Raw genomic sequence first — 12,496 nt, forward strand, 5'->3', positions numbered from 1 at the left:
AATAATAATAATAAAAAGCATGGCCGATAACCGTATTTGTGGTTACACTTACAAGACAAGCGAGTGATCACAGCGTGCGTGACATAGTTCATTCCTCCGACACCATCTATCTCTCTCTCTCCACATCCTCGAACCCGTGTGTGTGTGTGTGTCTGGAGTCCTCAACTCCCTCTGGACAACGGTACAATATTCCCGCAGTATCCCCCTCGAAATCGCAGAGAAAACCTTTTAAAGATTTCGGGAAATTTCGAGAGGTGGGAGTAGGCCAGAGGCAGGATCAGCTTGACCTTGTAGGGAACGCGTCGCAGAATGAACGCTGCGTTTTTTCAAAATATTTCGTCTTTACACATTTGCTCAACTGGGGGTAAAACGGCACTGTTGGCGTTGTTGGTTCCCCGAGAGACTTATATCGTAGACAGATTCATAGAATCAGACAATTTCTTGAAAATCTTCGGAAAATTTTGCCAATCCACACGCGATGTTTACAATGTGGGAGCGAAGAGGAGTTTCGCCAAAGTTCCAGCATGCGGCATAGACGACCTTCACCTAGTTCCAGGCGACCACAGGCGTGAGTAGTCACAGACGATCATGGGAACCTGACTAGCAGCTCAGACGCCCCTGACTGGTAGCCGAGACGCCCCTGACTGGTACCCCAGACGCCCCTGACTGGTAGCCAAGACGCCCCTGATTGGCAGCTCAGACGCCCCTGACTGGCAGCCGAGACGCCCCTGACTGGCAGCCCAGACGCCCCTGACTGGTACCCCAGACGCCCCTGACTGGTAGCCAAGACGCCCCTGACTGGCAGCTCAGACGCCCCTGACTGGCAGCTCAGACGCCCCTGACTGGCAGCCCAGACGCCCCTGACTGGCAGCCTCGACGCCCCTGACTGGCAGCCCAGACGCCCCTGACTGGTACCCCAGACGCCCCTGACTGGTACCCCAGACGCCCCTGACTGGTAGCCGAGACGCCCCTGACTGGCAGCCCAGACGCCCCTGACTGGTAGCCAAGACGCCCCTGATTGGCAGCCTCGACGCCCCTGACTGGTACCCCAGACGCCCCTGACTGGTAGCCGAGACGCCCCTGACTGGCAGCCCAGACGCCCCTGACTGGTAGCCAAGACGCCCCTGACTGGCAGCCCAGACGCCCCTGACTGGTACCCCAGACGCCCCTTACTGGCAGCCCAGACGCCCCTGACTGGCAGCCTCGACGCCCCTGACTGGCAGCCCAGCCGTCCCTGATTGGTAATGGAGGCGGAAACGACTATATTTTTATTCCCCCCCGGTGGCTTGTGATCGAGTCTGGCCGGAGCCAGCCTTTGAAGCCGGGTCTGGTCGCCGGAGAGGTAAGGCTTCCCTCCCCGACAGTCATTACAGAGTCCTCTAGCCACACAAGGGCAGCCATATGTCCGGAGCAGCGGGAAATATTACGCAAATGTATTTATGTTAGGGCCGAACGAGCCAGGTTTTAGTATATAATTACCTGAAATTCACGCTCAAAACATTCACTTGGTGTTCAAAACTTGTGATGACTATTAAGACCTCGTTAATAACATTTACAGGCTCTTTCAACTGAGGGAACTATTTTCAACGATGTGATTAGATAGATAATTACGAGAGGAGAGAGAGCAAAGCCAGTATGACAGTAGGAGCTGGGATATGAGGACAGGGAGTTGGGATATGAGGAGAGGGAGCTTTAGTATGAGGACAAGGAGCTGAAGTATGAGTACAAGGAGCTGAAGTATGAGGACAAGGAGCTGAAGTATGAGGACAAGGAGCTGAAGTATGAGTACAAGGAGCTGAAGTATGAGGACAAGGAGCTGAAGTATGAGGACAAGGAGCTGAAGTATGAGTACAAGGAGCTGAAGTATGAGGACAAGGAGCTGAAGTATGAGTACAAGGAGCTGAAGTATGAGTACAAGGAGCTGAAGTATGAGTACAAGGAGCTGAAGTATGAGGACAAGGAGCTGAAGTATGAGGACAAGGAGCTGAAGTATGAGGACAAGGAGCTGAAGTATGAGTACAAGGAGCTGAAGTATGAGGACAAGGAGCTGGAGTATGAGGACAAGGAGCTGAAGTATGAGGACAAGGAGCTGAAGTATGAGGACAAGGAGCTGAAGTATGAGGACAAGGAGCTGAAGTATGAGGACAAGGAGCTGAAGTATGAGGACAAGGAGCTGAAGTATGAGGACAAGGAGCTGAAGTATGAGGACAAGGAGCTGAAGTATGAGGACAAGGAGCTGGAGTATGAGGACAAGGAGCTGAAGTATGAGTACAAGGAGCTGAAGTATGAGGACAAGGAGCTGAAGTATGAGGACAAGGAGCTGAAGTATGAGGACAAGGAGCTGAAGTATGAGTACAAGGAGCTGAAGTATGAGGACAAGGAGCTGGAGTATGAGGACAAGGAGCTGGAGTATGAGGACAAGGAGCTGGAGTATGAGGACAAGGAGCTGGAGTATGAGGACAAGGAGCTGGAGTATGAGGACAAGGAGCTGGAGTATGAGGACAAGGAGCTGGAGTATGAGGACAAGGAGCTGGAGTATGAGGACAAGGAGCTGGAGTATGAGGACAAGGAGCTGGAGTATGAGGACAAGGAGCTGGAGTATGAGGACAAGGAGCTGGAGTATGAGGACAAGGAGCTGGAGTATGAGGACAAGGAGCTGGAATATGAGGACAAGGAGCTGAGAAATGAGGACAATGAACTGAGATATAAGGACAAAGAGCTGAGGTATGAGGACAAGGAGCTGGGATATGATGACAAGGAGCTAGAGTATGAGGACAAGGACCTGGGATATGTGGACAAGGAGCTGAAATTAAAGGACAAGAAGATATAAGATATAAGGACAAGAAGACATATGATATGAGGACAGGAAGATATAAGACATAAGGAGCTGAGATTAAAGAACAAGAAGATATACAGATATAAGGAGCTGAGATATAAGGACAACTGTACAGAGAAGGCACAGTGGGGTTATTTATAAGAGTAGCTGATTTAACAGAGAAAGTAGGTTAACATGTTAATTATTATCAGAGAAAATATATATGCAATTCAATTGGAAAATTCCGTTCCACCTTAAACCACCTTCAATGTGTTCTTTCATTGAGTTCCTGTATAATCCTGGTGGTACACCTCGCGGGTTCTGATGTAGGGAATTACATGGTGTAAGTAACTGTTCCTGAGGCCGGGGAGGTATAGTTGTGTTGGGAATGAACCTTTGTTCAGGGATCACCACACTGGAAATTTATGTTCCAAGTATGCTCGAGAAATTCTGTGATTGGAACTGAGAGAAAAATCGACACTGCTTCTGGATAAAATAAGAATTGTAACTGTGACTGCATTCGTGCTTTTGAAACAATGTAGTATAATATACAAAATTATAAGAGACTGTTTGTTTGTCTGTCTGTCTGTCTGTCCAAGATTCTAGGGCAGACACTTAGCATTAGCCTCGTTAAACAAAACAGACGTAAAAGTAATTTTTGTAGGGAATATCAAATTGGGTCGGGGCCGGCCCCCACGCCAACGTGAAGGAGATTAGCCTCTACACCATCATCAAGTCAGAGAATGTGAAATATGGCACCCAATGTCCGTAGACTTTATCGTCCCTTTAAATATTTGTGAATTTTTACAAACATAAACAAAATCACCAGTGAATGAGTGCTCACCTAATTGTGCTAGCAGTTGGTGGGGGGGGGGGTTGAGCTTTGGCTCTTTGGTCCCGCCTCTCAATTGTCAAGAGTGGGTATAGACGAGCAATAGCTTGATGAGAGGAGGCGCTGTAGTAGTAGGGACTACTGCTATAGCGACTTGTTTTGTTTCCCTATTCCTTGTTCGTCTGACTGCTTGTCCTCACACTGTAGCCTTGTGGTGCACTCGGGGTGGTGAGGGTTGGTGTTGATTGCGAAAATCAAGCGATGAACTCGTCTGAATGAGTTCAAACGAGTTAAATATTGATGAACTGAATGACGACAGTTTCATCCTGTCCGAGGACTGGAGCAGTCACAGCACAGTTCCTGTCATCAGGAGAGGATGGTGAACCTTGAGGTCGTGACTGTAGATGAAGGAGCAGCTGAAGTGAAGAGGCAACAGTTCACGTCGTCTTGAGGAGTCGTTCCTGACACCCACCGATTCCTCGTCTGGCGCTGTATAGATTTCTTCCTCGTCAAAAGCAACAGGTGTTGCAGCTGTTGTGATGCAGGACGGTGCTCCAGTGGGTCCAGGAGTTGCAAGATCAGGGATTGAAGGGACAAATGCAGGAGCAGGAGACTCAATAGACGGAATGAGATGAGAAACAGGTTTTGCGGTACAAGACGCAGAAGGTGCAGTCGATGTTGCAGGGTCAATGGCTATTGCAGGAACAGAAGGTTCTGGAGTCAATGTTGCAGCTGCAGGGGGAAGGAAGTAGCAAGCAAGTCGGCTGGTATATTAGCGGTTGGCAATCCTTGTGCAGCAAATAATCCTGTTGGTTACGGGAATACCCACGCATAGGTTCGAATTCTCAACACGTCACTTGTTGATTTTTGTCACTGATAAATTATTGTCACAGTGATTTCTCTGTGTAAACCTGTTGATTGTCGTGACAAATTGCTTGTTGTTAGCACTCCTGTCTGCCAGGTGTTGGAGAACAAGGATCAAACTGTTGGTGGAGGTTGATGGAGGTTGGTGGAGACTGGTGAAGGATGGAGGAGGCTCGTAAAGGCTGGTGGAGGCTGGTGGAGGTTGGTGCAGGCTGGTGGAGGCTGGTGGAGGCTGGTGGAGGATGGTGGAGATTGGTGGAGGCTGGTGCAGCCTGGTGGAGGCTGGTGGAGGCTCTTGGAAACTGTTGGAGGCTGATAGAGGCTGGTGGAAGCTGGTGGAGGTTGGTGAAGGCTGGTGGAGGCTCTTGGAGACTGTTGGAGGCTGATAGAGGCTGGTGGAGGCAGGTGGAGGTTGGTGCAGGCTGGTGGAGGCTGGTGGAGGCTGGTGGAGGATGGTGGAGATTGGTGGAGGCTGGTGCAGCCTGGTGGAGGCTGGTGGAGGCTGGCAGAGACTGGTGGAGACTAGTGCAGGCTGGTGGAGGCTCTTGGAGACTGTTGGAGGCTGATAGAGGCTGGTGGAGGCTGGTGGAGGTTGGTGCAGGCTGGTGGAGGCTGGTGCAGGCTGGTGCAGGCTGGTGGAGGCTGGTGGAGGCTGGTGCAGGCTGGTGGAGGCTGGTGGAGGCTGGCAGAGGCTGGTGGAGACTAGTGCAGGCTGGTGGAGGCTCTTGAAGACTGTTGGAGGCTGATAGAGGCTGGTGGAGGCTGGTGGAGGTTGGTGCAGGCTGGTGGAGGTTGGTGCAGGCTGGTGCAGGCTGGTGCAGACTGGTGGAGGCTGGTGAAGGCTGGTGGAGGCTGGTGGAGGCTGGTGAAGGCTGGTAGAGACTGGTGGAGGCTGGTGGAGGTTGGTGCAGGCTGGTGCAGACTGGTGGACGCTGGTGGTGGCTGGTGCAGGCTGGTGCAGGCTGGTGCAGGCTGGTGGAGGCTTTTGGAGGCTGGTGAAGGTTGGTGGAGGCTGGTGGAGGCTGGTGAAGGCTGGTGGAGGCTGGTGGAGGCTGGTGCAGGCTGGTGCAGGCTGGTGGAGGCTGGTGCAGGCTGGTGCAGGCTGGTGCAGGCTGGTGGAGGCTGGTGGAGGCTGGTGAAGGCTGGTGGAGGCTGGTGGAGGCTGGTGCAGGCTGGTGCAGCCTGGTGGAGGCTGGTGGAGGCTGGTGGAGGCTCTTGGAGGTTAGTGGAGGCTGGTGCAGGCTGGTGGAAGCTCTTGGAGGTTATTGGAGGCTGGTGGAGGCTGGTGGAGGCTGGTAAAGGCTGGTGGAGGCTGGTGGAGGCTGGTGGAGGCTGGTGGAGGCTGGTAAAGGCTGGTGGAGGCTGGTAAAGGCTGGTGGAGGCTGGCGGAGGCTGGTGGAGGCTGGCAGAGGCTGGTGGAGGCTGGTGGAGGCTGGTAAAGGCTGGTGGAGGCTGGTGGAGGCTGGTGGAGGCTGGTAAAGGCTGGTGGAGGCTGGTAAAGGCTGGTGGAAGCTGGTGGAGGCTGGTGGAGGCTGGTTGAGGCTCTTGGAGACTGTTGGAGGCTGATAGAGGCTGGTGGAGGTTGGTGGAGGCTGGTAAAGGCTGGTGGAGGCTGGTAAAGGCTGGTGTAGGCTGGTGGAGGCTGGTGGAGGCTGGTGGAGGCTGGTGGAGGCTGGTGGAGGCTCTTGGAGACTGTTGAAGGCTGATAGAGGCTGGTGGAGGCTGGTGGAGGTTGGTGCAGGCTGGTGGAGGTTGGTGCAGGCTGGTGCAGGCTGGTGGACGCTGGTGGTGGCTGGTGCAGGCTGGTGCAGGCTGCTGGAGGCTGGTAAAGGCTGGTGGAGGCTGGTAAAGGCTGGTGCAGGCTGGTAAAGGCTGGTGGAGGCTGGTGGAGGCTGGTGGAGGCTGGTAAAGGCTGGTGGAGGCTGGTAAAGGCTGGTGGAGGCTGGTGGAGGCTGGTGAAGGCTGGTAAAGGCTGGTGGAGGCTGGTAAAGGCTGGTGTAGGCTGGTGGAGGCTGGTGGAGGCTGGTAAAGGCTGGCGGAGGCTGGTGAAGGCTGGTAAAGGCTGGTGGAGGCTGGTAAAGGCTGGTGTAGGCTGGTGGAGGCTGGTGGAGGCTGGTGGAGGCTGGTAAAGGCTGGTGGAGGCTGGTGGAGGCTGGTGGAGGCTGGTAAAGGCTGGTGGAGGCTGGTAAAGGCTGGTGTAGGCTGGTGGAGGCTGGTGGAGGCTGGTGGAGGCTGGTGGAGGCTGGTAAAGGCTGGTGGAGGCTGGTAAAGGCTGGTGGAGGCTGGTGGAGGCTGGTAAAGGCTGGTGGAGGCTGGTGGAGGCTGGTGGAGGCTTTTGGAGGCTGGTGGTGAAGGCTCTTGGAGGTTGGTGGAGGGTGGTGCAGGCTGGTGCAGGCTGGTGGAGGCTGGTGCAGGCTGGTGCAGGCTGGTGGAGGCTGGGGCAGGCTGGTGGAGGCTGGTGGAGGCTGGTGCAGGCTGGTGCAGGCTGGTGCACGCTGGTGCAGGCTGGTGAAGGCTGGCGGAGGCTCTTGGAGGCTGGTGCAGGCTGGTGAATAATTTGTCTCCCAAATGAAAATCGGCAGCTCTGTACTGTGGCACAGAGAAACCAAAAGGCGGGTCAGAAATAACACGGAACTAAATTTCTCCAGTATAACTCCAGAGGTAACATTTAATAATAAAACAAGCTCAAACACACTCAGACTAACACAACACCACGTGAACTGCTCCGGAAGGGAGACAGACTCGTGCACAAGGATATATAAGCAAAACACAATAATATGAATTCCCAGTCAATTGGGAAAGGCTAAAATGATTGGCTAACGCTCCACTATTGTGATACTATTGTACATACCGTCCTCCTATCAAGCCTAATGGGAGAGTCACCAGACACCAGTCACCAGAGCACTGAGAGTCACCAGACACCAGTCACCAGAGCACTGAGAGTCACCAGACACCAGTCACCAGAGCACTGAGAGTCACCAGTCACCAGTCACCAGAGCACTGAGAGTCACCAGACACCAGTCACCAGAGCACTGAGAGTCACCAGACACCAGTCACCAGAGCACTGAGAGTCACCAGTCACCAGTCACCAGAGCACTGAGAGTCACCAGACACCAGTCACCAGTCACCAGTCACCAGAGCACTGAGAGTCACCAGACACCAGTCACCAGAGCACTGAGAGTCACCAGACACCAGTCACCAGAGCACTGAGAGTCACCAGTCCATGTCTTCCATCAAGCGGCTCCAGGGTACAACTGCCTCAAAACACCCGCGCTGCTGGCTGTCTGCATCCTGCGTTCGGACAAATGTGTTCGAAAGCCCCAGGCCTAAATAAGTCCTTGCTCAGCTATCTCTGAAAGGCTAACCTTCATTCACTTAGAAACAGTAAAGCAAAATCAACTGATTATTACTGAACCAAATCTAAGTAAATGAAACAGTACAAACTAATTACATAGTATCTAACTCTAGGCCTCCAGACAGGCTGGAGTGGTAGGCCTGGCCTGGCTCTAACGGCTGCCACATCTACACACAACCCGTTCTCGCACTTTCGTATAGTCAATATTGACTTATTTAATACGTGCATATGTGACATACTAGTTTACCTTGAAAAGCTTCATAGAAAACACCGACCTTACCTAACCTTCTTAGTATGTTAGGATAAGCATCTTATTGCTTCGTAATTACAATTATTACTTAACCTATTATAGGTATAGGTTAAGTAATAATTGTAATTACGAAGCAATAAGATGCTTATCTTAACATACTAAGAAGGTTAGGTAAGGTCGGTGTTTTCTATGAAGGTTTTGAAGGTAAACTAGTATGTTTAGTATGTCACATATGCACGTATTAAATAAGTCAATATTGACTGTAAGAAAGTGTGAGAACGGGTTGCTACACAAGACTGGGTGTAGCATGACTGATACACAAGACTACTAGTTTTATTTACCCTCACAGATGAAAGGTAAAGGTAACACAGCTTCCATAAGGTAAGCCTATAACTGAAATACTGACATATACAAAAGTACAGTAGCTAACATGCATAAATTTGGCAGCCTAGCGCATGGACCACATGTGCGAATGACTCGTTCCCCTCAGTAACAGATAAATCACTAATACTAATTAATACACAGCAAGAAAACACCTATTTGGCAAGCCCCCAAATCATCTATACACTTATACAGACTCGCACAAACACAGCTTTGGGTCAAGGAACAGCCAAACACCATTCTCATACCTCTCACTCAACGACAAGGTTGGTATCCTTAATCCCACGACATCCGGTCAAGACTAGGGAGACCTCCAAAGTACCATCTGACTTCTTGCCCGCGCGCGTGCGCTCCCTCACATATCCAACATGAATAAATGCTAAACAGCAAAGACACATAAATATAACCTGACAAAAAATAATAATAGGTGATACAAAGCACACTACTATATTTATTATATCTAAATAGAAATAATATACTAATTACTAATCTAATAAACATTATGGATCAGATATTCATATAAATGGGATAACAGGTTCGTAACAGTTCGCAGACAGGTTCACAGTCTGGCGTAGCTTCGCCAAGCACAGCCTGCAGGCTGGTGTGTGGTGTCGCTAATGATAGGTGAAACTGGAAACGCCTCTGACTGGATGCTGCACGATGCTGCCGGCCGAATGGTCGATTAAACGTGTCTAGTGTCAGGCGTTTGTCCTGGTCTCTGCCTGTCAGATCGGGCACTCAGGGAAAATTGGCGATGCATGCTCCAAGAGAAATGACGTACCCTCTGTGTGGTGCACCACAGTCCCTGTAGCTGTCGTCGAGGGAGCATAGATGCTACACATCAATCTCCAACGGGGTACACCTCCGAGCGTAGCAGACACATTTGTCGCACGTCCGCAGCAGGAAGGACCGCTCCTTCGCTACTTGTCTCGGTGGCGTGGAGATGCCTCAGCATCTAAATCTGTTGTCCTCAGCGAGGGGGTGACTTCTTCAGCAGGGTTAAAGGTTAGCTTTCTTGTCGGTCGCTTCTTGGCTTCATTCTCAGTGATGTTAATTGAAACGGCAGTTACTGCAGGGTGTTGTGCTTTGATGCTTTCTACGATCTCTACAGCAGACCGGTTGGAAATCCAGGTGTTGATAAATGTATTAAAGACGGTGCTCTCTGACAGGCACTGTCGTGGTGGATGGAACACAAATTTGGCTTCAATTGGCCGGTCCAGGGTGTGTTACGGTGCCCTCTCCTATATCTTCCCTTATCCCACGAGAAAACTCATATCTCTTCACCCTGCAGGTTCCCCTGAGATGCAGGGACTCGTTTGACATAGGTGACAGCTAGCAAGAGTACTTATTCGGGTGTAAAATTGGCATTTTAATTATGGCTTGCAAAGGGGCTTACATCCTTAGTGCATACAAAATGGCGACAGGCCGACAGAAGTGCACCAAAATCGTGAAGAAGCCAGCAGGCTGGCGATTGGCTGGCAGAGGTCACATGAAGAGGTTGACCAATGAGAACCTACCCCTGGGGGCTGGGACTTTACCAGGAGGCCAGGCTCAGAGCTTGCAGAACGCCTGGCGCTCAGAAATTCCCTGCACTTCGTCGAGACCGGACGTGCGCTGGCAGAGATTTCAAGTTCGAAGGTCCAGGAGCCTCATTCAGTGGAGTAACGCAGTCTGACACATTCACAGCGACTACAGAAGACCACAACACTTCAGGGAAGTGCGAGGAAGCCGAGTTCCAGCGGTGTAAAGGCGTCTAAAGGTGAGTAGTAAGGTTCTACAGTCCAGCATCCCTGTGGTAAGGTTCCCAGTCCAGAACCCCTGTGGTAAGGTTGCACAGTCCAGCATCCCTGTGGTAAGGTTCCCAGTCCAGAAGCCCTGTGGTAAGGTTGCACAGTCCAGCACCTCGGTGGTAAGGTTCCACAGTCCAGCACCTCGGTGGTAAGGTTGCACAGTCCAGCACCCCGGTGGTAAGGTTCCACAGTCCAGTACCACCTTACATCTCGTCAGTGGGATTATATTTCCTTTGCAAATGTATATATATGAAAGTGAGTATCTGTTTATCTGTCTGTCTAGAGCTGGAGGCCAAGCACTTTGGGGCTATGCGCAACCAAATTTTCAGGGGGAATGGTCTGGAGCAAGAGACGGACATAGGCTTCTCGTGGTTGCAAAATTGAAGAGAGAAGAGCATGCCACTGTTATATACTGACCCCAACCATTTATTGTGTCACTGCTCTATCGGGAGCGCTGGAAAATTATCCTAAAAGAGCTGGTTATTGCATCAGACTGTTACTTGTATACAGGCGAACATAGACCTCAACTACTCCCTGATAGAAAAACAGCCAACCTTGGTAACCACACTCCCACTACCGTCAGTCGACCAGCAATGGACACTGGCATGCTTGTTATCTACCTTGGAGATCCCCCTCCCCATCCAGCCCCTTGGCGCTGTGAGGGGGCTTGGTGGACGGCTGCCGGAGTGTAATGCTCCGTGGGACAGTCCTCTGTTCTTTTGTGGCCTTATGCTCCTGCTGCTGTCTTCTCTAATTGTGCCGGATCGCTTTTCCTTTTGTTTTGTTTTTCTCCCCCTCTTCTCCTATCTGTTTGTCGTTTCCTGCTGACCTTTTGCGTGTTTTGGTTATTCTTTTGGACTTCTTCTATTTTGACGCTTGGGTGTTTGAGGAGGCATACTCTTGCACCCGTAGAACTGTAGTACCCAACGTCGAGAGCGACGGGACCCTTTTATTGTCAATCCTCCTTTCGTCACTGAACCCGATCTCGACGGACTGATGGTTCTTAAGGTGGTGTTTGTGGGGCGTATACTCACGACGCACACCTGGGGGGCCCCGGCATGATCGGCGATGGCTTCTTGTTGGGTGTCCTGCCTCTAATTGTGGCTCCATGGTGGGTATGGGGGTACATTCGTGAATGAATATTTTTCTCTTCGTACCTATGTCTAATTCTGTTCCTCATTTACCTTCTCAGGCTCGTGGGATGGGCGACCAAGTCCCCGAGTCGGTCCGTATTGGAAGACCGCGCTCTGCAGCCTCCGCTGCATTGGGCCCCGAATGCACCCTCCTCCTTTGGCCTCTCTGACTACTCCCCTCGGCTCCCCTCCCTCCTCTGTGGTTGGGTCGAGCCCCAAGCCCCCAGTGGTGACTACCTTGTCCCCTGGCACGGCTCAGTCTCTTGTTGTGACTACTGCGCCTTTTAACCCCTCTCTCTCTAGGGGTTCTCAACGCCGTCCTCGACACGGCCGCACTCGCTCGATTCCCTTCCGTTCTGATGCATATCAAGCCTTGTTTGGTCCCGCTTCGTGGGCCAAATACTTTGATCTCATCCCTCTGATTCTGCGCCTCCTGACGATTTCTCCCTTCATAGGCACCATGTTGATTCCGTGGATGCCTCTGTCACCTTCAACCCTACCCATCTCGGTACACGTGTCGTTGCTGCTCCTTCTCAGGATGCGGCCTCCTGCTTGGCTGCCTTATTTTGCCTTGGCGAGACCCCCTGTTCGGGTCTCAAAGAACGCTCGGTTGAATGCCAGTGTTGGCACTATTCTCCTCCCGCCCCATGTTGAGACCGGTATTTGGAATCTGCAGGACTGCCATGATGATATTCAGCATATCCTTGAGGCCCAAGGCCATTCTGTCCTCCGGCTAGACACATTTACTCGTCCCCCTCGTGGTCGTCGCCGTCAACCCCTCCGGGTTGTGAAGATTACCTTTATTGGTAGGACCCTTCCACCCTCTTGTCATTCTTGCTGGTGCCAGGTGCTCTGTCCAAGAGTACATTCCTTCTCCTCGGCTCTGTAACAAGTGCTGGAGGTTTGGGCATGGTGCCCTCCCCTGCTCTGTGACTGTCTCTCTCTGTCCTTTGTGTGGGGGCGAAGGTCACTCTAAGTCGGAGTGCACTTCTCCCCAGGCTCGTTGCCTCAACTGCGGTGAGGCCCATCCTGCCTTCTCCCGTGCGTGTATTCTTTACAAGCTTGAGGCAGCCGTC

The sequence above is a fragment of the Procambarus clarkii genome, chromosome 52 (genome assembly GCF_040958095.1).
Source record: "Procambarus clarkii isolate CNS0578487 chromosome 52, FALCON_Pclarkii_2.0, whole genome shotgun sequence".
Lineage (NCBI taxonomy): Eukaryota > Metazoa > Arthropoda > Malacostraca > Decapoda > Cambaridae > Procambarus > Procambarus clarkii.